Genomic DNA, 25,523 nt, shown 5'->3' with positions numbered 1-25,523 from the left:
CCCTATGGATTGCAGCAAACCAGGCTATTGGTTATCAATGTGTCGGAGGCAATTATGTTATATTTATAAATTCTATATAATTATACATTAGAAACTACATTATAATTTTATGTTATATGTTATTAAATTTTTATATTATAAAATTATTTCATTTCACACTCATCACAGCCTTTGCAATTGGCGTCTTTATCCACATTTTATAGAGGAGAAAATTAAGTCTCAGAGAAGTTGAGAAACTCAACTGCTTAATAAATGACAAAGTTGGAACTCAAAATCATATCTTGGAAGACCACATTTCATGCTCCTTTTTTATGACCACCTGAAGATTCCTACTTTAAACTCTCCACCTGATGAAAGAGTAACCCAATACATAATATGTGACTTTGAATTTAAACACATAACTTATCAGACAAGGTAACTCACAGTCTTACAATAACACAGTAATCAAGAGCCTAAATTATTATATTATTGTCTTCATCCAGTTAGATTATTTTTGCATCCTTGTTAATGAGTTTGAACATATCAAATGAATGTGGGAACTGTTCTTAGCTGCCCCCAAATTTACCTCTTGCAGGAAAGAAAATTCTTTTACACTTTTAATGAGCTTACTGGTACCACTGTTAACCAATTTCATTCTCTATTACTCTCATATAGACTATAAAGATATTAGCAAGTTGTTGGGAAAAATTAATTCAAACATCTAGATCATGAATGATAAAATAATGTTTCTTTAGAAATCTATCTCAATTTCTGAAATAAGCTATATGGAAATGCACTAAAATATATGGATGTTTTTTTCACCATCAAAATGATCCTTCAGTTAATTCTGCTCAAAGCAAGAATAAAAGTTGAGATGCTGGTTAGAATATTTTTTTCTCAAACTACTCTATTTTTTTTATATCAAGACTGACAATTAGCAATGGTTTCCTACATTCACTATGTTCACTGGTGAATTATTTTCTATAATTTATAAAAGAAGTAACCCAAAATGAAGTATTTCTAGAGAGCTATATTATTGTGTTTGTTTTCCTAACTTCACATTTTTTAATTGAATCAAAGACTAAATGGATTTTTAAACTTTTTCAACAATGGATCTCATTGTCTTACATTTTTATTCACACAATTCTTCATACTAGCAGATTTTTTTCCGTTCATATTTTCAGTTTGACACTCCAGACTGTTCAATTTGTTGAAAGACAGAAGACTTAAGAAACACATTAATTTGTTTTTCTGAAACTGTGGAGCGCCTATAGTCTCCTTCTAAAATATGCATAATAAAAAGTACATTAGTATTTCTGGGAAATAAAAAAAATTTCCAAGTTTAGCTATTAGGCAATTTCTTCTGCATTTCTCAGTACAGGAAAAAAAAAAAAAAAACTTAGTAACTGGAAGATCAAACTAGGAAAACCCAGTTATTGTATAGTAAATCCCTCTTCCATTCTACTTGCAACTGGTCATTTAAGGACATATACCATATTACATTTTGCTCTGGATTATTTATATAAATGTCTATTTTCTTCCCCAGAACATTATAATCAGTGTATAAGCAGGGCTCTTCTTTCAAAAGTTTGGATTTTCTTTAGATCCTAACTGATATGTAAAATTAAATATCTCTCAAATTAAAAAGATCGTTTTTAGACATTTAGCCCTGTAGGATTTCAGATGCAATGTTAACCAAAAAAAGAAATGGAATTGGTCTCTATGTGAAACTTTTGAAATTTGTTACTTACCCATTCTTCAAGTCTCTATGGTAGATTAAATTATTGGTTCCAGTTCTTCACTCTCCTATGATAGAATTAACCACGTAAGTGTACATTTCTCTTTTGTACATTTCTCTCCCACTGTGAGTGAAGCATGCTTCTCTGTTGTGTTGATATCACATTTGGGTCATTGGCATACTTGCTTTTGCCAGCGAAATGTTAGTGGGGGTCATAAATGTGGTCCCATAAAATTGGCTTGCTTCTTACATTCTTGCTATCCATCATGTAAGGAACATTCTAGGGGTAGATTCTGTTTCAAATGAGGATAAAAGAAATGTGGAATAAATTTGCACCCAATATGTAGATTGGAACCAAGGTCAGCTAATGCTGACCAAGCACAGCAGAACCTTAGCCAAATGTCAGTACATAAGCAAAACAAAATTAAATGCTTGCTATTATAAGTGCTGAGATTTGGGAGAGCTTGTTACACAGCACTATCATAGCAATAACTATCTGTTACAGTGTCCTCCCATTAGTTATACTGTCTTCATTGAAAAGATTAATAAGTTAATACATTTCAAGCCCTCAGTATGTATTGTTTACTGTTATTCTGTCTAGCCCTAGGTATAAGTGATAAATTGAGAGACACCAAACCCCAAATGTGCAAAAGTGTGTTGCCGGCTGCGCTGCCCAAGTAGGACTATCCACACTTACTCATAGTATGATGTAGTGCATGGCGCAGCTAATTTCAGAGACAAATGAATTTTATTACAGGCAAACTGAGATGTAGTACAGAAAACAAAAATCTAAGTACAACCTCAATTACTGAGAAGTGACTTTCTTAAAATTACACGCAAAAACATTTTGTAAGGGAAATAGAGTTAAAAGGTGGACATTGATATGACTTCATCTAAATAGCAATTCAGCTTCAATAATCTAGCTACAATAAAATGAAGAGTTAATTTCTATTCCTGCTGTGCCCAAAGCCCAAAGATTTATCTCTATAGTTATCTCGGCATTATTTTAAAAGCGAAAATGTTGGAAACAATATAAATGTACAATAGGGAATTAATTAAATAAATTTTGATATAGATATAGAATGGTATAGTACAAAGCCTATTGCAGAAAAATGTTGCATAATATAGACACATACCCATTAATATTGCTTAAGTGAAAAAAACTATAAAATGTTATTTATGGTTTGATTCCAAATTTTTAAAAAAACATACATTCAAAATGTGAAAAAAAATGCTCAAGTTCATGCCTTTATGAAAAATGCAAATTATAACTAGATAAAAAACAATTTTCACTTACTGGATTTCCAAAGATCCAGAGGTCAATAACACATTATATAAGAGGTTAAGAGAGACGGTATGTTCATCCATTGCTCATGAGAACTATAAATTGCTGCAGTTTTTATAGAGGATAACTTGGCAATATCCATAAAAATTACAAGCATATCTAACCTTTGATTCAACTATCTAAATTCTAGAAGTTTGTCCCCAAATACACTTTTATTATGTGCAAAGTGATATATACAACAGGTATTGTAGATTGAATTGTGTCCTTCTCAAAAATTTCATATTAAAGTCCTAAACCCACTACCTCAGAACATGACCATATTTGGAGATAGGGTCCTTAGAAGGTAACGAAGTTAAAATGAGATCATTAAGGTGGGTCCTAACTCATTATAGTGCATCCCTGTGGCTCAGTTGGTAAAGAATCTGCCTGCAGTGTGGGAGATCCAGGTTCAGTCCCTGGGTTGGAAAGATCTTATGGAGAAGGGAATGGCTTCTTGCCAGTATCCTTGCCTGGAGAACTACATGGAATAGAAGAGCCTGGCAGACTACAGTTCATGGGGTTGCAAAGAGTCAGACATGATTGAGCGACTAACACTAATCCATTATGGCTGGGGTAAAAACAGGAAATTTGAACACAGAGGCACACATGGAAGGAAGATGATGTGCAAAGACATAGGGAAAGATGGGTATCTACAAGCCAAGGAGAGAGGCGTGGAGCTAGATCCTTTTCTCAGAGCCTTCAGAAGGAACCAATGCTGCCAGCACTTCAATTTTAGATTTCGAGCCTCAGAACTCTGAGATAATAGATTTCTATTGATAAGCTACCCAGTTCACTGTGCTTTGGCCCAGCAGCCCTAGTAAGCTAATGCACAAGATCACTCATTGTAGAATTACAAAAACAGAAGATTGGAAACAACTTAAATAACCATTAATAGGGAACTGACTAAATAAATTATATATCTGCATTATATATGTAATGCTATACATCATTTTTAACAGAAGACATATTGTATTAATATGGAAATATCTCTAAGATAGATTATAAAATGAAAAAAAACAAGGCACAGGACAATTTGAATATTAAGCTACTATTTGGGTTGAGGAGAAGGAAAATATATACATAAAGTTATTTAAATCTGCTTAAAGTATCTCTGCAAGAAGAAAGAACAGAGAACATTGGAGCCTCCATGGAAAGGAGCTAGAGAACTGAGGTTCTGAAGGAGGAAGATTTTTAATTTTCTAACATTTTTATCTTTTGAATTTTGATCCACAAAACTGATTCAGATACAATCCATGTGTATGTGTGCATGTGTATACTATATTAGAGAAATTAATTGAAAAATACAAGCATGTAATCTTAAGGCAGTGAGATGCAAATGTTTTTAAAATTCTTGTCTTCTTTTTACTTAAAGTACTACCCTGGCAATTATATAAATGGCTATATTTTTAAAATATTATGTCACTTTAAAATAGGAACATACAAACAATAAGAAGAGGACTGTTTTGTTTTGCTTTGCTTTTTAATCAATATGGTAGCTGGAAGTACACTAATATAAGTACTTTAGGGAAAAACCTCCCAGCCATATTTTGGCCTGAGAAACAGAAAACAAAAACAATATTAAATAATTGTCATGGTTATTATAAATTCCACTTGTACTAAATCAAGGAGAAACTTTTTCTTTCAATAGATACAAGTACAACAACACAGCTTAATTCATTTGCTCAAAATACATAAAGTGAAAGTTGCTCAGTTGTGTCCGACTCTTTACAACCCCATGGACTATACAGTCCATTGAATTCTCCAGGCCAGAATACTGTAGTGGCTAGCCTTTCCCTTCTTAGGGGATCTTCCCAACCCAGGGATCAAACCCAGGTCTCCTGCATTGTGGGCAGTTTCTTTACCAGCTGAGCCACCAGAGAAGCCCAAGAATACTGGAGTGGGTAGCCTATCCCTTCTCTAGTGGATCTTCCCGAGCCAGGAATCAAACTGGGGTCTCCTGCATTGCAAGCAGATAAACCATTGTTCATTAGGATGCCACTAAAATAAAGCTGACATGCATATACTCTGAAATTTAGTCTACTTAGCACTACTTTTTTTTTTTTTTAGCACTACTTTTAATCTAATACAACAAGTGTAGTAGTAGTGAGAGTTGGACTATAAAGAAAGCTGAGTGCCGAAGAATTGATGCTTTTGAACTGTGGTATTGGGAAGACTCTTGAGAGTCCCCTGGACTGCAAGGAGATCCAACCAGTCAATCCTAAAGGAAATCAGTCCTGAATATTCATTGGAAGGACTGATGCTGAAGCTGAAACTCCAATACTTTGGCCACCTGATGCAAAGAACCGATTAATTGGAAAAGACCCTGGTGCTGGGAAAGACTGAAGACAGGAGGAGAAGGGGGCGACAGAGGATGAGTTGGTTGGATGGCATCACTGACTCGATGGACATGAGTTTGAGCAAGCTCCGGAAGTTGGTGACAGACTGGCATACTGGAGTCCATGGAGTCACAAAAAGTCAGACGCGACTGAGCAACTGGACTGACTGACTACAAGTGTGAAGAAATAGAAGTCTTACCATATGTAAAATACATTAACAAACTGTATCATATCTGATTGTCTCTCAGAAGAAAGAAATAAAATCGAGGGCAGGTAGTTGAGCCCTTATCAGTTCATTAATGAACTAGCAAACTCTTCTGTATAACAGATAACACCACAGGGCCCACAGTGCTAAAGCCAGCAGTGATACAATTGTACATGGAGCAAAACAGTTCCCACAGGCACTCTCTAAGATAAACCGTGAAAAAGAAAACTCTGAATAATGTGAATTTTAATATTGACTTTGAAAAGATTTCATTTTTCTATAGGATAATCTAGGTCAGCAAAAGACCTTTACAGTTTTGCTAGTATTAAAGGTCTATAGAAGGAAACTGCTTTTTTTTTTTTTTTAAAGACGGCACGATGTGTATTCTCTTGATTTTACAAAGCAGACAACATATCATTCATGGCCTCATATTTATCTTTAATATGCAGCTATTCAAAAACGAGGTAGTCCAAATGGGTTTTTCATTTGCTGGGTTAGAAATAAAATCTTGTCAAACTCAGTAGAGAATTTACAGAGCACTAGGTAAGATTAGTTTTGCATTACAGGTAGATTTAACGTCCCAGTTTCTTGAGTCAGATCCAAATGCTTCTCAGTTCTTCTTGTCCCCCTATAGCAACTGAAATAAAATTCTTGGTTGTATTTCAAACGAGAAATATGTATTGATATTTGATACTGGGCTTCCCTGGTGGTTCAGCTGGTAAAGAATCTGCCTGCAGTGTGGGAGACCTGGGTTTGATCCTTGGGTTGGGAAGATTCCCTAAAGAAGGGAACAGCTACCCACTCCAGTATTCTGGCCTGGAGAATTCCATGGTCTGTATAGTCCATGGGGACACAAAGGGTAGCCTGTATAGTCCATGGGGTCACAGAGTTGGACACAACTGAGCGACTTTCACTTTCACTTTTCTCCATGAGGATAACAGAGCCAAAATCATGTTTCCATAACTCCCAGTATTATGAAGAATATTGAAGTATCTGGACTGTGCATAATCCCAGAAATCACCTTGAGCAACAAGAGGAAGACTCTTCCAGTGCACTTTGTCATGGTTTTAAAGCATGTGTACAAGTTTTTTGACACTCTTCCCTTAAGAGATGAGGGTCTGGGTCCCCTCCTCTGAATCTGCACTGCTCTTAGTGATGTTGTACACACAAGAATGCTGTAGATATAGTGCTGCACACTTATGAGGTTAGGTCGAAAAGGCCACACAACTTCTGCTTTGTTTTCTAAGGATGCTCATTCTGGGAAAGTCAAGTGCCATGTAAGAAATCTGACTGCCTCTGAGATCACCATGCAGATGCCATGTGTAGGCAAACACAAGGTAGACAAACTTGCTGAGCTCCCAGGCAGTAGTCAACATCAACTGCAGCTGGATGAATGAACCATCTTGGATGTCCTGCCCAGATATCTTTGTCCCAGCCAACAACTGACTGTAATCACATGAGAGATCCCCAAATAATAGCTGCCCAACTCAACCCTTCCCTATTTCCTGACTCACCCAGTAATGAGCAAAATAAAATGATTGTTTTATGCTACTCAGTTTGGGGGAAATTTATTACAAGGCTGTAACAGTCAGAGTACTGCTTTACACAAACTGAAAAAAATAGATAATGGTTCAGGCTTTTAGTGTGTATAAAATCTAGGATCAGTAATCAACCTTCATTCTCTAAAAAGCAGTTGTATCTTTCCAGCTCTGATGCTCCTGAGTTCTCAATATTCCATTGGTACTCAAATCTAGAGTTTAGACTGGGCTAGAAAAGATTGGGCTGAGATGCCAATAACTTCAAGAACAACTATTGGTCTCATTTACCAGCCAATAAAATTGATTATACATGAAAGCTGAACAAATGCTACTTTAGCAAGAAATCAGCACAGAGGAAGCCATCGTTCAGGATATGCTCAAGGGTCTAAGAATATTGACTAGCTAGAAATACCTCACTTGAGCAGAGACATTACTCTCATGTCTTTTCTTATCACTTAACGTTTTCCATTCTCTATCTATATTATTCAAGGTCAGAATAAAGTTGGGGGATTTTTTTATTGGCCCCAAAGTACAGCCATTTCTAAGTACACAGGGCACATCTAGAGATGGCAGAGTTTATGACAAAATTTAGATAATGGCTCATGGTTCATCCATATAAGTGTTTGTTGCAGGACATTTAAAGCCCCAAACCTAGATTTATCCTGCATAAAAGTGGGATGGCTAGATAGATTCAATGAGCTTCACTTCTCACTTGATTTGCCAGTGAAGCTAAGAACTTCCAGAGATGGGTGAGCATTTTTAAATGATAAATGACAAAGCACCTTGGCCACATCCATTTAGATAACCTTTATACAGCGCTAAAATGAACTTGGGCAAAATAGACTGAATTTTACAGTTCTGGGTCCAGTTCACTTATGACATTTGTCTCATCATAATGATAAATTTTCAAGCAGATAAGCAGAGGAGCCAAACCTGTGTCTCGGCTACAAAGCAATTTTAAGAATCTTCCCTGAGTTGTAATATTCTGTATGAATGATGTACTGCTTCAAAGATGTTCTCTTGCAAAGAAAATTCAGATTTCTTCTTTACAGACATTTTAATGATTTTTAGTCACATAACCTCTTTTTAGATCACTTTTTCGACATATAATGTGAAATTCAAGTTATTGGTTAAAGACCTTATTCAAAATTATTCAAAAAAAGAGGTTAAATTTACAAATCAGTTTGGGTAGTTTCTTTGGTAAACTTGCAGATAAAGAGCCCTGTGTGATACATGCTAAGTCACTTCAGTTGTGTCCGACTCTTCGTGACCCTATAGACTGTAGCCCGCCAGGCTCCTCTGTCCATGGGTTCCTCCAGGCAAGAACACTGGAGTGGGTTGCCATGCCCTCCTCCAGAGGGTCTTCATCACCCAGGGACTGAAACTGTGTTTCTTGCATCTCCCGCATTGGCAGGCAGGCTCTTTAGCACTAGCGCCACCTGAGAAACCAGGTGATGTGATATTTATTACCTGCTTACTGCCCTTAATAACTCATTTATTGAGTGCCTATTGGATGTCCTTGATAACTGATGAAAGATGAACATATACTGTGTTTTCCCGACCTGCATTCACCTCTCCTTACACTGGCAACAGAACCCTTATTTTTACTGGGGGAAATTACCCTTTCTTCATTCATATGCCATACATTTTGCATGGCGTAGACCCTGCTCCATCCCCTCCATTTCCACATGTAGATATGTATATAAGCCAGGGCTTGCCAATCAGAATATTGGGAGTAGTGAGGGTATCACAAGTGGTTAGTGATAAGTAAACAGTTCCTTCAGAGGGGTAGATGCAGGTGAACACAGGATGAATTCCATGGAGTGTGGAATTCAGGGGAGGGGTGTGGAGAAAGGTAAGGGATGGTGGCCTTGGATATCTGCTGAGGAGTCTGGAATATGTGCTGGGAGCCATGTGACAGCTTTCGACAGGGAAGATAGGAGATCGTAGATGTGTTTTTGTAAAGTAACTCAGTCTGCATTGTGGAGAATGATTTTTAGGGGCCCAAGATAGAATCAGGGAGACAGTTGGGGAGAGAGCTGTAGTTGTCTCAGTTGTGATCATTATGTGCTGAACCAAGGTTCTGATATAATGGGGAGGAAGAGAAGAAATGTTGAGGTGGTAAAAGCCGGCTGTGATTGACTAAGGAGGGGAGTGAGCGGAGGAAGTATACACAGGCTGCTTATTTACAAACCTTGAATTTGTTGTCAATCTCTTGGGGTGGGACTCATGTGTGGTTCTTTTCAGTATCTCTCATTTAGGAAGGGCTTGTTTGAATCCAATATAATGGGGTGTTTAGGAGACCAGATTCCAAAGCCAAATAGCCTGTGCTGAGTCCTAGCTTTGCCAATTACTGATTGTGTGACTTATGCCTTTGATGCCTCAGTTTCCTCATCTGCAAAATGGAGGAGATACCTGTAGCTACCTCACAGAGTAGCTGGGCATATTGAAAGAGCTATTCCATGTGTAATACTTAGAAGAGTTCTGGAACATAGCAAGTACTCTACGAGTGTTATCTATTATTATTAATATAGTGTACTTGTAATATGTGACTCATTGGTAAAGAATCCACCTGCCAAGCAGGAGACATATGTTTGATCCCTGGGTTGGGAAGATCCCCTGGAGAAGTAAATGGCAAGCTACTCCTGTATTCTTGCCTGGAAAATTCCATGGACAGAGGAGCCTGGTGGAGTATAGTCCATGGGGTCACAGAGTCAGACAACACTTAGTGACTAAACAGCAGCAGCATATTTTCAATAAATATTATAATAACCAATTGACATTACCCCCAAACACATATATTCCAGGGGAAAATAAAAAGATGTTTTTTGACATGATGTTTATCTTGGTTATCTGCTTCTTGGTGCTGAAAGTTACAAGTTACTTTCTGCATATACATGTATATATATTATTATTATTATTTTAGCAAGAAAAAAAAATGACAGAATGAAAAAATAGCTGCTAACAGGCCAGAGTCAAATTGGGAAAAGCAAGAAGCCAGAAGGCAAAAGCTGAGGCACAAGCTATTTAATATCTTTATTAATGATCTGAAGCACAAAGTAAATTGTACATTATTCTTATTTGCAGAAAATCATAAACAGTGAAAAATAGATCAACAGTACAGAATAATCTAGAGACCTTGGAGAGGCACACACGTTTAAGTGTGATGAGTTCAATTTACAAAAACATAAAACAATACACTTTGGGGAAAATACAGTGAAGCACAGACATAAACTGAGAATTCTTCTAAAGAGCAAAAAGGCTTAAGAGGATTTGGAGATGAGAGTTGATAACAAATTCACAAGAGCTTACAATGTGCTGCTAGTAGCAAAAGAAAAAGGCAGGGGAGGTAAATAGCAGAGGAGAAGTGTGAAATTACTGAAACTGAGAGAACAGAATAATACTATGCAATAATCTAAGTTATTCCAAATCTCCCCATGATTTTCCAATTTCTGGTTTAGAAAAGTACCTAGCAATATATCCCTCACTATGAAAATGTATGTCTTCATCTCTGTATTCCTGAAATAGCAAGGGAACATAAAAAATAAGCCTGAGCAAATGGAAATAAACAAGACTCTTTTCATAGCGGAAATAGGGCTCCCAGATATTAATGAAACTTGTCCTTTAGTTTAAGGAATTTGGGTGAAAAATAATGTAGCACTATTAGAAGCTAGTTAATGTCTACAAAGATGTAATTATTATAGACATTGGGTTTTGCCATCATTATCTATAAGGGAAAAATACATTGCCTTCATTTATTTATGTGGTCAGCAAATTTTATTGAGAAATAATATAAATTATAATGAAGCCAGATGTTGTACAGTGCATAGAGATCAAAAATGAATGACATATAGTTTTTCTGTAAGAACCGTGCCCTTAAAGCTGTTCAGCGTAATCCCATGTGGTGAATCTACTGCCAGACATACAGACAGGAATAGAGCTTTAAAACTGCATGGTGGGGACAGCAGCACAAAGCTAAGGTAGGAAGTGCTCTAAGCAGCAGCAGGTCTAGGCTGAGAGATGTGAGAAGTAACACTGAAGAACCACCAGCTCCTTAAGGAGTCACTGAAGAGTGTTAAGCCAGGAAGGATAAGAGCAGTTTGGGGTTTTATGGGGGTCACTCTGAGCCAGCATGGAGGCTGAATTTGAGAGAAACAAGTTTGGAGATAAATGACATCTAAGTCCCCAGGTATCGGGTATTACGAGTAACATCTGGTGTTTTTACCTGTGCTGTGTCCATAGTGGACACCTTCCTTTGGTAAGAGCAGCTTCATTTCTCCTGGGGAAGATCTTCCCCACTGGCTTCAGGCTTGATGAGGAGATGTGGGCAGAAGACTCAGGCTAGGCTGACCATACTCATCCTTTCTCTCTCCCCGGAATTTGAATCATGAGGCAAGGGACAAATGAACTGAAAACAAAGGGAATTTCTTTACCCCTACAGCAATGTCCTCACAAAACTCTTTTCTTTCTCCTACTTCCCCCGCACTCCCTTATTGCCTTTCTGTGCCCCTGCTGGCCCCTGCATAGGCCTCAGCTTTTCCCCCTGGATTCTGAGACCTGCTTCTTTAAGTTTTTGGTTTCAGTTAGCCAAATTCCCATTCTGTTACCTGCAACTAAAGGAGATAAACTAATAAAGGTCTGAGAAATAGTTAAAATAACCAGGGCACAGAGGCTCCCCTGGTGGCTTGGTGGTGAAGAATTTGCCTACCAATGCAGGAGACACAGGTTCAATCCCTGATCTGGGAAGATTCCACATGCCACGGAGCAAGTAAGCCTGTGTGCCACAACTACTGAGGCTGCGCTCTGGAGCCTGGGAGCTGCAGCTACTGGGCCCATATGCCACAACTGCTGAAGCGCGTGTGCCTAGAGCCTGTGCTCCACAACAAGAGAAACCACTGCACTGAGAAGTCTGCACACGGCAGCTAGAGACTAGCCCCTGCTTGCTGCAACTGAAAAAAAGCCCATGAAGCAATGAAGAGCCAGCATAGGCAAACATAAATAAATAAATAAAATTATTAAAAAAGAAAAAATAAGCAGGGCATAGTTTCTATGTTTCAAACTATTCTTTATTAAGAAGTAGGGCTAGGAATATACATATTATACATATATAGTTATATATATATATACACACATATATATAGCTATATATATATATAGTTTCTAAAAGAGTATGTACAGTTTCTAAAAGAGCATATATATATATTATATATATAATATATATATATATATTATTTCTGAAAGAGTATGTACCAAATTGCAAACATTACAAAGTTCTACAACTGGCAGAAAAAAAAATAGCAAGCATTCATAAACTATTTCAAATGCATCATCCCAAAAAATTATTTGTGAAATTCCTGTTTTTAAGGCACAAAGTAATTTAACTTTCAAAGATATGGGTTTTTCCAGCTAGCATTGGAAAATGCTTAAAGCTCTACTCCAAATGCCTTAAAAGCATATTGAAGGGACATGTAAAATCAAGGCATGATATTAGAACTATTGAACAGTGGGCTCCCCAAGCATTTTCCCTTAGGGAAAATAGGTAGAGTACTTAAAATTATTTTTTCCATTAGGTATAGAAATGAATGAATTTGAAATTATTGAGTATGCAACACTGCAGCACAGAGGAATAATGTTCTGGAAGTCTTACTTAAATTACTGACATCAGATATTTGAAAATGAATGACTATGAAATCTGCCTACAGGTAAGACACCATGTATGCAATTATTCGTTCAATTTCAAGTAGAGAGACATGCTTTTAAAAGCTTAAAATGAAAAGTTTTTTAAATTACATTAGCCATTGTAAGTATAATTGTACAATCATGGACACAGGGCCCTTCTCTTTCTCTAATAATTGGATATTTTAAAGTGAGAGTCACCCCCACTCAGGAGTTAAGTACCAGCAAGATATGTAACATCTGAGTACACTCTTGTTTAAAAATCTTTAAGGATTCTCCATTTCCCTCAGAACTAGTTCACACTGTTTATATGTAACTTTCAAGGATGTCTGTCAATTAACAAGATCTTTCAAATTTCCAGCTGAGGCATTGACCAAAATGTGTTCAATCCTACTCTACTCTCTGCCCCTGGATCCTTTTCTTGTGCCACTGTTTCCATCTGTCTGTCTGTACAAAGCCAGTCAGTCCTTTAAAGATCACCTTTGAGTTTATCTCCTCTACAAAGATCACTGTAGCCATCAAACCGCCCTGAGCTCTTCTTACCAATCACTGGTATGGATCAAACATCATTTTGTGTCACTATTTTTCTTTTTTTCTTTGATCATATCATGTGACATGTAGGAACTTACTTCCCCCAACCGGGGATCGAACTGATGCTCCCTGCATTTGAGCACGGCATCTTAACCACTGAACTACCAGGGAAGTCTGCTATCTTTCTTGTTACACGTTCACCTATCATTTCCGTGACTAGAGCATTTATTCATTCATCAAATATTGCCTGAATTCCTACTCTGTGCAGACATGGTCCTTCATACAGAGAATCCAATAGTGAGCAAATAAGATATAGATACAAAAAAAAAAAGATATAGATACATATAATCTGGTTGGGGAGAGAGATGGGAATTGATTTTTTTTATTACTCAAATAACCAAACAGTTGAGAAAGAATTTTATTGTATCCATGAAGATAACTCTAGATTCAAGTGACAAAATCTTCACCTCAAATTGGCAAAAACAGTTTGGACATTTGCCACCTCTCAGGGGACATCTGACAGTAGGATGACTCCACCTGCTTGCAGGTGTCTCAGCGCTGCCTACCTCTTTCTGTGGTCTCCATCCACCAGCTGGCAGGAGAGCAGCATAGGAGCTGTTGGAGGCAGCTCATTCTGGTCAGCAGAGGCAGAAAGATACTGTTTCCTTCTGAGTCCTCTCCTTAACAGCAAGAAACACTCCCTGCAGCCACCTGGCACACATCCCTTTCCGTTTCATGGTCCAAAACTTGGTTATGCACCCATCCCTTAACCAATCCTTGTCAAGGAGATTCACTGTGAGATGGGAATAAGGTCATACTCACCTGAGTCACACAGGGAAGGGCAGATACCTGAACAAAATTCAGGCTTCTTTACCAAGGAAAAAGTTTTAAATGAATGGTGATTAGGCAACTATCTGTGCCTGATGGCAACTATCTACCAGCCACGACTCGGTGCCATGACAGGAGGAAACGTGATGTCATGAGAATAGCACAGAACAGGACATAGACTGCAGGACTGTGGACTGAAGTGGTCAGATTCACGAGAGATACAGGAGGTAAAGTTGACAGGCCTCAGTGAATCGGACAGCACGGTAAGAAGGATAGCAGCTTCAGAGATGACTTCCAGTCTTCTGGCTTGCATCTACCTGGAATAAGTCAGATAGAACTGGGGCCATTTCCCAAGCTAGAAAACACTGGAAGACCAAGTTTGGAAAATAACTTAGTTATTTTGTTGTATGCGTGTGCCTTATTAGCCTTTGAGACATCCAGGAAATAATGTCCATGAAGCAGTGCGGTGTATGCATTTGGAGTTAGGGGAGTGATCGGGCTGAAGAGGTAAATTTGTGAAACATCTATTTGTTACAGGCCCTTGAAGCTGTGGGCATGAGTAAGATTTTCCAGACAAATAAAGCGAAGAGAGTAGGGGAGGTGACTCAGGACTGAGTGTGGAGGAGCCTCAGTGTTTAGTGGCCGGAAATAAAAACAGCTGAAGGGGGATAGAGAAGGAACTGCCAGAAGGCAACAGCACATGCCCTACGCAGGACGCGTATATCGTATTTCTTCACTGACTATGGTTACTCTTTCCTGCTGCTGCTGCTAAGTCGCCTCAGTCGTGTCCGACTCTGTGCGACCCCATAGACGGCAGCCCACCAGGCTCCGCCATCCCTGGGATTCTCCAGGCAAGAACACTGGAGTGGGCTGCCATTTCCTTCTCCAATGCATGAAAGTGAAAGTGAAGTCGCTCAGTCGTGTCCAACTCTTAGCGACCCCATGGACTGCAGCCCACCAGGCTCCTCCGTCCATGGGATTTTCCAGGCAAGACTACTGGAGTGGGGTGCCATTGCCTTCTACTCTTTCCATTTAAACTCAATTAATGATCATCACAATTAGCACCTTTGAAAAGTACTGTTATGCTCAAATTATCTCCACTATACAATTTAGCACTTCATTTTACCCATATGCATTACAGCTGTATAGAACTGCACATCTACTGCATGCTTCTGTTTATTTCCCAGCCAGACAGTGAACTCTCCATTGGCAGTGACCAGCTCTTATATTTTATTTCCTTTGTTCTCAAGATTATAACACAATTTTCTTCCCACAGAAGTCATTCAGCAGATAATTAAATTAATTCTAACACATCCCATACGTTTCTTTTTATTTTATTTTTTGGCTGTGCTGCACAGCAGGCAGAATCTTAGTTCCCCAATCAGAGATGAAAACTGTGCCCCCTGCAGTGGAAGCATGGGCTCTTAACCCATGGACCACCAGGGAAGTCCTTCTTGTACATTTATAATGTCCTTCATTCTAGGCTATGGAAAAGCCTTACTCTTCTTGTTCTGAGTTTAGTACCAGGCCTACCTGATGGTACAATGTAAAGAACTAAGATGAGCAACCAACCAGTCTATCTCTCATGCATACCCATCACATTCCCAATATCAAAATTATCAAAAGGCATTTTTTTTACTAACTATGCCTTTGCCATTTAATCTGCAGCTTCTCATTATTTTTCTAATAGAATGGTTAATAATTTACAAAGTACAAAAATGAAGATTGTGCCTTCCAAGAAACATGACCCCTCCCTTTTTTAACTTGATAAGAATTGCTAATAACATTAGACTGCTGTCAGTCAAGCTACACCATTCTAATTTTATGCTCCTAAAATGCATTAGAACTCATTTCTTCTCTGTCCCTTCAATGGCCAACTTTTCAAATTAATTTTACAAACTCGATGCATAATGACTCTAGGCCATCCCACATTTAAGAAGCTGAGTCTTAAACACAACCTGTGGTCATTCAGTCAACATCTGTCCACTTTGGCATCTCCAGTGGAGACATAATAAAAGCAGTTGTCTCAGGAACCTTAGAATCATTTTAAGTAAAGTAACAGGAAAATCCCTATTCAAATGGGCAACATAAAAATGTCATTGTCTGAATATTAAGAGGGAAATATTTTCACTCCAGTCATCAGGAAAACAGAGGAGACATGGTAAGGTCAGCAGTGAAGAAGAGTTAGTGACCACTGCTATCAGGTCTTGCCATGAAAATAGCCAAGCCAGAAACTCCAGAAGAGTTCTTGCCAAGTCTGTTGAAATTCCATAGCAATATCTCTGACAGTTTTCAGTAGGAAAAAAAAACAGAAAACTGCCCCGCATTTTCATCATTTGTAAGGACACAAACACAAAAGCGCAGGGTTTGTTATTGATGCTTTGTTGTTTTTCGCTCCCTAAGCCGTGTCTCACTTTTGTGACCCCATGGACTGCAGCACGCCAGGCTCCTCTGTCCTTCATTATCTCCCAGAGTTTGCTCAAATTCATGTCCACTGAGTCTGTGATGCCACCCAACCATCTCATCCTCTGCCGCCCCCTTCTCCTTTCACCTTCAATCTTTCCCAGCATCAGAGTCTTTTCCAATGAGTCGCCTCTTCGCCTTATGTGGCCAAAGTATTGGAGCTTCAGCTTCAGCATCAGTCCTTCCAGTGAATATTCAGGGTTGACTTCCTGAATATTGACTGGTTTGATCTCCTTGCTGTCCAAGGAACTCTCAAGAGTCTTCTCCAGCACTACAATTCAAAAGCATCAATTCTTTGGCACTCAGCCTTCTTTATAGTTCAACTCTCACATCTATACATGACTACTGGAAAAACCATAGCTTTGACTACACCAACCTTTGTTGGCCAAGTAGTGTTTCTGCTATTTAATACACTAAGTTTGTCATAGCTTTTTTTCCAAGAAGCCAGCGTCTTTTAATTTCATGAATGCTTTGTACCAACCTGTACATTTACCTGCTTTGTATCCTAAAGTTCTGTGCCCAGTAGGCTATCAGTTAGGCTGTCAATCAATCTGCACACCAATATTGAGAGCCTTCTGCAAGTCCATGTGGAGAGGAGGCAAGGCTGAGGAAGCAAGCTTTCCAATCTGGCACCTTTCATTAAATTCCAGAGTCACTTGTCTTTGTCTCTGTATTAAAAGAAATGATTTCATGTCCAGTCCCTCCTTGAAAAAGTGACAGAACTCAACTATGCAATATTCATTAGCTCTTTTTGGCAATCCCATTAAGCTAATGGAAAATCAGGTACATTTATATGCAATTATTAGATATTGAAAAATTAGAAATGTCCAACTTCTCTTTTTATAGCACACACATATTTCCAGGTTTCACTCTATGATTGTGAAATAAACACATGCAGCTGAGACATGTCTATAACCCATTGTAGAACTGGCAGGCTTTCAGTTTGCTGCATTTACATGCCATGTGACAAGCAGTCAGCTGGAACTGCTTTTGTTGGTCTAACTTTCCTGTACTTTTCAAGCAAAGCTATGCAATTACTAACCCCAAATTTATCCATAGTAGAAGGTTTGAGGGGTGTCCTGAAGTGGGGAACTGTGTACCATTTCTATACTTCTTGTCATGGCCACCAAAAGGGCAGTGATTGAGAGACAGGTCTGCATTAGTGGTTAACAGTGCTCACCTTGGAGATACCTAGGGTCACCCAAGTGACTTAGAAGCATCTGCTTCATGTGTCTGAGCCTCAGCCTCTTTATCTGTAAAATGGAAATAATATTAGTGTGAAAGCCAGGCACATTAGCTTCAGGAACAAAAGTTAAGAGGATGCCCAAAACTCAGACATCAAGGAAAATCACATTTTAATCCAATATTTTAAGAAATCAAATTGAAAGTCTACAGCCACATGCTTTTTTTTACTTAATTTATTTATTTTAATTGAAGGATAATCTCTTTACAATATTGCGTACAGTCACCTGTTTTTATACATAAAGTTTTATTGAAACAAAGGCCAGCATTAGAGTGAAACAAGTGAGTCAGGGTCATGCAAGTCCAGGCTCAGTTCTGTCTTTATTTAAAATGTTGACATTTTGTTTGGCATGATTTGTAGACATTGATTATGGGTTTTTTAAATACTGTCTTAAAATATGATTTATCTCAGTTACTGTTTTTCAACACTCACTCACTTGACTGTAGCCCCAGTTGTCACTAGCACCCACCCCCTGGTGTTACTGGAAAGACTGAATGAGACAGTGCCTCTAGATATTGGCTGTTGGCCACTCTTGTGACCCATTGTTCTGTTCCTCCTCACTCCCGATCTTCTTCGTCCACCCCAACTACAGTGCACAGGGTTCAGATGTGCTGACAACTCCCCACCTCAGGTGCCCAGCCTCTCTCCTTCTCTATCTGAGGCTTCTCTCCCACAACAGAGGCGCTTACATAGCCCTGAGTGAGACATTCAGAGATGCCAGAAATTTAATGCCTCCAAAGGGAACCCTCAACCAATGAGAACAGCTGGTTGGTGGACAAATAGGCCATGGGGACTTCCCTACCAGTTCAGTGGTTAAGACTCCATCCACATTTCCAACGCAGGGGGTGCTCACTTGATCCCTTGCCAGGGAGCTAAGATTCCACATGCTGTAAAACATGGCCAAAAACAAAAAATAGGTCCTTCATTATATGGAGGTTTCTTCCTACAGGCTGTTCACAAGTAGGACTAGGGTGAAACAAGTGAGGCACTGTCTCAGGAGCAAACTTAAGGGGGTACCCAAAAACTCAGTATCAGGATAGAGTTTTTCTTTTTTTTTTAATTGAGGTATAATTGACATATTAGTTTCAGGTATATAAATAATCATTAAGTATTTGTACACATCACAAAATGATCACCATAAGTCTAATTAATATTCCTCACCATGCATAGTTACAAAAAATTTTTATTCTTGTGATGAGAAGTTTTAAGACCTACTCTCCTAGCAACTTTCAATATGCCTTGCAGTATTATTAACTATACTATGCAGCGCATTACATTCTCCGTCTTATTTTATAATTGGAAGTTTGTACCTTTTGACAGCCCTTCACTCTTTTTTCCCATCCTTCACCATCTCTGACAACCAACAATCTTTTCTCTATATCTATGAGCTTGATTTTGTTTGGTTGTGGTAGTGGTTGTTGTTTAGATTCTATATAAAAGTGAGATCATATCATATTTGTTTTTCTCTGTCTGACTTATTTCACTTAGCATAATGTCTTCAAGTTTCATCTATTAACACATATGGTGAGATTTTATTTTTATGACTGAATAATGTTCCATTGTATGAATATACTGTAACTTCTTTATCCGTTCACCCATTATTGGACACTTAGATTGTGTTCATGTCTTGGGTACTTGTCAATTATGTGGCAATGAACATGGAAATATATATATCTTTACAAGTTAACATTTTTGTTTTCTTTGGACAAATACCCAGAAATGGAATTGCTGTTTCCCAGGTGGCACTAGTGGTAAAGAATCCAGCCACCAATTCAGGAGACCTAAGAGACACTGGTTCGATCCCTGGGTGGAGAAGCTCCCCTGGAGGAGGGTGGGGCAACCCACTCCCTTATTCCTGCCTGGAGAATCCCATGGAGAGAAGAGCCTGGAGGGCTACAGTCCATGGAGTTGCAAAAAGTTGGACATGACTGAAGTGACTTGCCATGTCCCATGGTAGTTCTATTTTTAATTTTTTGAGGAACCTCCATATTTTCCATAGTGACTGTGCCAATTCACAATCTTACCAATAGTACACAAAGGTTCCCTTTCCTCCACATCCTTGCCAACACTTGGTATTTTCTTTTTGATAATAGCCATTCTAACAGGTGTAAAGTGATATTTCATTGTGGTTTTGACTTGCATTTCCCTGATTATTAGTAATGTTGAAAATATTTTCTTCACCTGTGTGTCTTCTTTGAATAGAAGTTTTTAAAATATTTATTTATTTGGCTGTGCCAGGTCTTATTTGCAACATGCAGGATCTTTAGATGCAGCACACAAACTCTTACTTGGGACATGTTAGATCTAGTTCCCTGGCCAGGGATCGAACCCAGGCCCCCTGCATTGGGAACTCAGAGTCTTAGACAATGGCCAACCAGGAAAGTCCCCTTGAATAGAGTTTTAATGCAATATTTTAAAAGTAATGAACCATAACATTTAAGGACAGAAATTAAGATTGATTTGAGGTTGGTGCAAGTCTTACACTCCACATCCTTTCATCTCAATCCTGAAAGTAGAGCTAGAAATTTAGAGTTTCAGAAGTAATATAAGAAAGAAGTGAGGAGAAATAATGAGGGAAAAACTAAGCTCCAACATGCCAGGGATTCTCTTCATTTTCCAGTCCCAACATCATAACACATTTCCCTAACAACAAACTACTCATTACATGTGAAAATTATGACTGCAATGTTTTTGCAAAGCAGACAATGAGGTGTAATCAAACACATTTAGCCCCCAAAACATTTTTTCCCTTCAGCCAAAAATCCTTTTTTACTTCCTTGCTAAGAGAAGAAAACAAATTCACATACGTGAAGCAAATGAAAGGTCTCCATGTGTGTTTTAATTACTTAGTTTCTCCAATTCAACCTAGTTTTTAAAGAGAAGCCAAGTAGAGCCTGTCAAGAGCACGTATGGTATGCCTAGTTCAGTGGATGTTGAAAGTGCTAACTCTTTTCTTGTTTATACTCAATGCCTGACAACTTACGAAAACCTAAACATAAGATTTTCCTCTCCACAATCCTTCACAGTGGCACAAGATTTTAATATTTTTCTTGTTCTCGCCAGTTTTACCTCACTCTGACATGGAGCCAAGTGCTTGGGAAAAATCAGTGCTTTTGCTGCCAAGGAGATCGGAAGGGCTGTTTGGAACAGAGATGCATGGGAAATGTAGTTTGTTTTATATTTACCTCTAAGGTTTCCATAAAAAACATGTTATCTTAAATAATCCTAGAGGGCTTGGAATGTAAAACATATATATGTGTTTGCTCTGTCAGAAGTGCGGCATCTTTGACTTCTTCTAGATCTTAGCAGTTTCCTGGGAGAACCTACATCCATTCACGTAGCACCTCACTGAGCTCTTTCTATTCAACCTGGGACATAATCTTCCTTGCTCCTCCACTTGTTTTCCACTGCTGCTGCCTCCATGATTATGACACAACCAGCCAGCATTTCTTTCAACTCAGGATATTAGCTTCATCCTATTTGCATCTAAAATCTGAAGACACATTCCCGGGAGAATCCATGCAGAAAGCACTGATGAAAGTCAATAATAAATAAGACTAGTTGTGATGGCCCACTAAATTCAGCAGTCCTCTGGTAACCTTCCTGAAAATAAATGCAGGTTGTAAAGGGGTGTTTTTTTCCCAAATAAATTTCAAAGTATTTCAGTCAAACACTCAATAAGATATTAAAAGATGAGCAAGATTTGGTTTTTCTTCTTCAGCAAATATCATATACTATTAAGCTACATTAACTTGGTATAAAATGAATCCCATTTTAATACAAGTTAGATATCAAAAACAAATCCTTTTTTCTTTTTAGAGAAAGGTGAACTTTTTTTTCCCATTTATATTTATTAGTTGGAGGCTAATTACTTTACAGTATTATAGTGATTTTTGCCATACATTGACATGAATCAGCCATGGATTTCCATGTGTTCCCCAACCCTATCCCCCCTCCCGCCTCCCTCTCCATCCCATCCCTCTGGGTCTTCCCGGTGCACCAGCCCTGAGCACTTGTCTCATGCATCCAACCTGGGCTGGTGATCTGTTTCACCCTTGATAGTATATTTGTTTCAATGCTGTTCTCTCTGAACATCCCACCCTTGCCTTCTCCCACAGAGTCTAAAAGTCTGTTCTGTACATCTGTGTCTCTTTTTCTGTTTTGCACATAGGGTTATCGTTACCATCTTTTTAAATTCCATATATATGCATTAGTATACTGTATTGTCTTTATCTTTCTGGCTTACTTCACTCTGTATAATGCGCTCCAGTTTCATCCATCTCATTAGAACTGGTTCAAATGAATTCTTTTTAATGGCTGAGTAATATTCCATAGTGTATATGTACCACAACTTCCTTATCCATTCATCTGCTGATGGGCATCTAGGTTGCTTCCATGTCCTGGCTATTATAAACAGTGCTGCAATGAACATTGGGGTACACGTGTCTCTTTCAGATCTGGTTTCCTCGGTGTGTATGCCCAGGAGTGGGATTGCTGGGTCATATGGCAGTTCTATTTCCAGTTTTTTAAGGAATCTCCACACTGTTCTCCATAGCGGCTGTACTAGTTTGCATTCCCACCAACAGTGTAAGAGGCTTCCCTTTTCTCCACACTCTCTCCAGCATTTATTGCTTGTAGACTTTTGGATAGCAGCCATTCTGACTGGTGTGTAATGGTACCTTACTGAGGTTTTGATTTGCATTTCTCTGATAATGAGTGATGTTGAGCATCTTTTCATGTGTTTGTTAGCCATCTGTATGTCTTCTTTGCAGAAATGTCTGTTTCGATCTTTGGCCCATTTTTTGATTGGGTCATTTATTTTTCTGGAATTGAGCTACAGGAGTTGCTTGTATATTTTTGAGATTAATCCTTTGTCTGTTGCTTCGTTTGCTATTATTTTCTCCCATTCTGAAGGCTGTCTTTTCACCTTGCTTATAGTTTCCTTTGTTGTGCAAAAGCTTTTAAGTTTAATTAGGTCCCATTTGTTTATTTTTGCTTTTATTTCCAATATTCTGGGAGGTGGGTCATAGAGGATCTTGCTGTGATTTATGTCAGAGAGTGTTTTGCCTATGTTCTCCTCTAGGAGTTTTATAGTTTCTGGTCTTACATTTAGATCTTTAATCCATTTTGAGTTTATTTTTGTGTATGGTGTTAGGAAGTGTTCTAGTTTCATTCTTTTACAAGTGGTTGACCAGTTTTCCCAGCACCACTTGTTAAAGAGGTTGTCTTTTTTCAATTGTATATTCTTGCCTCCTTTGTCGAAGATAAGGTGCCCGTAGGTACGTGGTTTTATCTCTGGGCAGTTGGAAAATTAGTCTTAAAAGCAAGTGATAATGGGCTCTAACCCTATATGCAAAGCAGAAAAAGAGACACATATTTACAGAACAGACTTTTGGACTCTGTGGGAGAAGGCGAGGGTGGGATGTTTCGAGAGAACAGCATCGAAACATGTATATTATCTAGGGTGAAACAGATCACCAGCCCAGGTTGGATGCATGAGACAAGTGCTCGGGCCTGGTGCACTGGGAAGACCCAGAGGGATAGAGTAGAGAGGGAGGTGGGAGGGGGGATCGGGATGGGGAATACATGTAAATCCATGGCTAATTCATGTCAATGTATGACAGAAATCACTACAATTTGTAAAGTAATTAGCCTCCAACTAATAAAAATAAATGAAAAAAAAAGCAAGTGATAAATTAGTGTTATAAAAGTAAAATCTGAAACTGAAGAAATTGACTAGATTTTTTTAGAAGATTGAACAAACATGATCATATTGGAAAAACTTGTATTGGTTGCTTAGTTTTTGTCCTGTCAAAATCAGAATTTTGTTGTTGTTGTTGAATCTGTGCATATTATGCAAATTAGCCAAGGGTTTTGTTTTTGTTTTCTTTTAATTAGCTGGTTTAACTATCTCTTTACAAGCAGCAAAGCATTATGTGCATGGTGAGTGTTCTAATGTTCCTTAGTTTTCTCTGGGAACCTTGTGAGAATCTGGGAAGTGGTAGAAAGCTATCCTGGTGCATAGTAATAATTAGTAATAATTGAGTACTAAGATGATGCTGTGAAAGTGCTGCACTCCATATGCCAGCAAATTTGGAAAACCCAGCAGTGGCCACAGGACTAGAAAAGGTCAGTTTTCATTCCAATCCCTAAGAAAGGCAATGCCAAAGAATGCTCACACTAGCACAATTGCACTCATCTCACATGCTAGTAAAGTAATGCTCAAAATTCTCCTAGCCAGGCTTCAACAGTACGTGAACCATGAAATTCCAGATGTTCAAGCTGGACTTACAAAAGGCAGAGAAACCAGAGATCAAATTGCCAGCATCTGTTGGATCATAGAAAAGTCAATAGAGCTCCAAAAAATATCTACTTCTGCTTTATTGACTACGCCAAAGCCTTTGACTGTGTGGATCACAACAAACTGTGGAAAATTCCAAAATAGGAATACCAGGGCTCCTGACCTGCCTCTTGAGAAATCTGTATGCAGGTCAGGAAGCAACAGTTAGAATTGGACACAGAACAACAGACTGGTTCCAAATTGGGAAAGGAGTATGTCAAGGCTGGATATTGTCACCCTGTTTATTTAACTTATACGCAGAGTACAGCATGAGAAACGCTGGGCTGGAAGAAGCACAAGCTGGAATCAAGATTGCCAGAAGAAATATCAATAACCTCAGATATGCAGACGACACCGCCCTTATGGCAGAAAGGGAAGAACTAAAGAGCCTCTTGATGAAAGTCAAAGAGGAGAGTGAAAAAGCTGGCTTAAAACTCAACGTTCAGAAAACTAAGATCATGGCATCTGATCCCATCACTTCATGGCAAATAGATGGGGAAACAGTGGAAACAGTGGCTAACTTTATTTTGGGGGGCTCCAAAATCACTGCAGATATTGAGTGCAGCCATGAAATTAAATGATGCTTACTCCTTGGAAGAAAAGCTATGACCAACCTAGACAGCATATTAAAAAACAGAGACATTACTTTGCTGACAAAGGTCCATCTATACAAAGCTATGGTTTTTCCAGGAGTCATGTATGGATGTGAGAGTTGGACTATAAAGAAAGCTGAGCACCGAAGAATTGATGCTTTTGAACTGTGGTGTTGGAGAAGACTCTTGAGAGTCCCTTGGACTGCAAGAAGATCCAACCAATCAATCCTAGAGGAAATCAGTCCTGAATATTCATTGGGAGGACTGATGCTGAAGCTGAAACTCCAATCCTTTGGCCACCTGATGGAAAGAACTGACTCATTGGAAAAGCCCCTGATGCTGGGAAAGATTGAAGGCGGGAGGAGAAGGGGATGACAGAGGATGAGATGGTTGGATAGCATCACTGTCTCAATGGACATGAGTTTGAGCAAGCTTCGGGAGTGGGTAATAGGCAGGGAACCCTGGCGTGCTGCAGTCCATGGGGTCGCAAAGAGTCAGACACGACTGAGCGACTGAACTGAACTGAATTCAGTACACTCAGCACCTTCTGTGCATTACCTCATTTCATCTTTCTAACAACTCTCTGAAGTAGATAGTACTATATTTTCGTTTCACAGATGAGAAAATTAAGAACTAGGGAGGGAAAGACACCAGCATATGCTCACCCAACAAGGAAGGGGCAGAAGAGTGAGTCACAGTCAGGTCCACAGAATAGCATAAGCCCATGTT

The sequence above is a fragment of the Cervus elaphus genome, chromosome 24 (genome assembly GCF_910594005.1).
Source record: "Cervus elaphus chromosome 24, mCerEla1.1, whole genome shotgun sequence".
NCBI classification, from domain to species: Eukaryota; Metazoa; Chordata; class Mammalia; order Artiodactyla; family Cervidae; genus Cervus; species Cervus elaphus.
The sequence above is the reverse complement of the archived record's forward strand: the minus strand, read 5'-3'. Positions refer to the sequence as shown.